General features: G+C 57.7%; 1 protein-coding gene across 1 annotated transcript in view; it reads left to right on the forward strand.

Moving 5' to 3' along the window:
• The window catches only part of LOC104857364 (ral-GDS-related protein-like), a gene marked incomplete at its 5' end in the record, with an annotated part of 8,947 nt that overhangs the window by 2,184 nt on the left and 5,176 nt on the right, over positions 1-1,587 (forward strand). The gene's annotated exons all lie outside the window — the stretch shown is intronic.

Consider the following 1,587-nt stretch of genomic DNA (forward strand, 5'->3'; position numbering starts at 1 on the left):
CTCACCTGGAGCAGACGTGGAGCCTCCCTTGCTCCTTCCCCTTGCTCACGGGGAGCATCCAGAGCCCTGCAAGGCAGAAACGGAAGGTGAGGGACGCAGCAGTCTGGAAGGCTTCCGTGGCTTTTGGTTGGGCACTCGGATTCCCAGAACTGCAGGGATGTCTCTTCTGTGCCTGACAGGTCACTGGGAAGTGACTAACACTGCCCAGCTTTCCTCCTTGCAGCTCCTGCTCCATATCCGGAGCAACACGGGCCAGCTCTGCAGCCAGAGCCAGCACCAGAGAAACAGCCTCCTCTGGAGACAGGAGAGAAGCAGAAGCCAGCTCCACAGCACTCCTGTGTGTCTTCTGCGGCTGAGAAGGGTGGATCCCTGCAGAAGGTGCTGCTCTTGGCCTTCTCTCCCAAGCTGCTGGCAGAACAGCTCACCTTGATGGACGCAGTGAGCAGCTGAGCTCTGTGGGCCAGGGCAAGGGTGGCCCACTCTTCTGGCACGGACCTTCTCAGTCCTGACATTCCCAGATTGCCAGATCAAGGTTCCTCATTCTACAAACTGCGTCACCTCTGCTCGTCTCAGCCCCGAGCCACTCCTGGCCTCGTGCGGATGTAGACACTAGGACAGGGCACCCCCGTACCCGCTTCACAAAGTGCCCAGAGGGTCCACTGAGATTGGACAAATGGAACACAGGGTGAGGACTCAGCCCAACTGGTAGAGGAGAGTGTTCACTGAGGTGCAGGCGGGTGCATGTGTCATCTGCCACCGTCCCAGGAGACCTGGCCAGCCTTATCACTTTGTAGGCATTTGAAATGCACCGATTCTACAGCAGACCCCCAGACAGAGACCCCAGTCACAGCTGGCACAGGGAATGGGCCAGGGACCTGGAGAAAGGAGCAGAGGGCAGGCGAGGTTGGAAATCAAACAATACCTCAGAAGTGGCAGGACGGAGTCCTGTGCTAGTGCTGGAGGTTTGTAAGGATGGACACGGAGAAAATGCCCCTGATTCTCACATCAGTGCCAAGTCCTGGGTCATGACTAAGGCCATCACCCATGGGCAGTAGACAAACCTCAGCCATTTGCAGAAGTCTCTGTCCATATCTACAGCTTCCTGATCTGCAACTCAGGCCACAGCCCCCTGCCTGTTGTCGGATGAAGCCATAGACTCTCTGAGGTGGGTTCTGCCCAGGTGACATTGTCCTCCTCCACAGGAGCTGTTCAAGAAAGTGGTGCCCTGGGAATGCCTGGGCTCCGTTTGGACCCACAGAAACACAACGGGCAATGAACACCTGGAGCCCACCGTTCAGGCCACCGTCACACATTTTAATCTCGTGGCCGAATGTGTGATCACCTCCTTCCTCGGGGACTCCAGCATGAAGGCTAGAGACAGGGCCAGCGTGCTGGAGCACTGGATCCAGGTGGCCAGGGTAAGTGTGAGAGGGCACTGGCCATTTCCTCTGGAGATCTGCCATCTGCCTCTCCTCCATCAGCTCTTAGGATTGTAGGCATGGTCCCTAAGATGCTGTGTGGTCCCTGGTCCCTGCCTGTCGTGGGCACCCTGACCTAGACCCGCCTGTGATGTGGGTGTGGGGGTGC

The sequence above is a fragment of the Fukomys damarensis genome, unplaced genomic scaffold (genome assembly GCF_012274545.1).
Source record: "Fukomys damarensis isolate Sample0158 unplaced genomic scaffold, DMR_v1.0_HiC HiC_scaffold_32, whole genome shotgun sequence".
NCBI classification, from domain to species: Eukaryota; Metazoa; Chordata; class Mammalia; order Rodentia; family Bathyergidae; genus Fukomys; species Fukomys damarensis.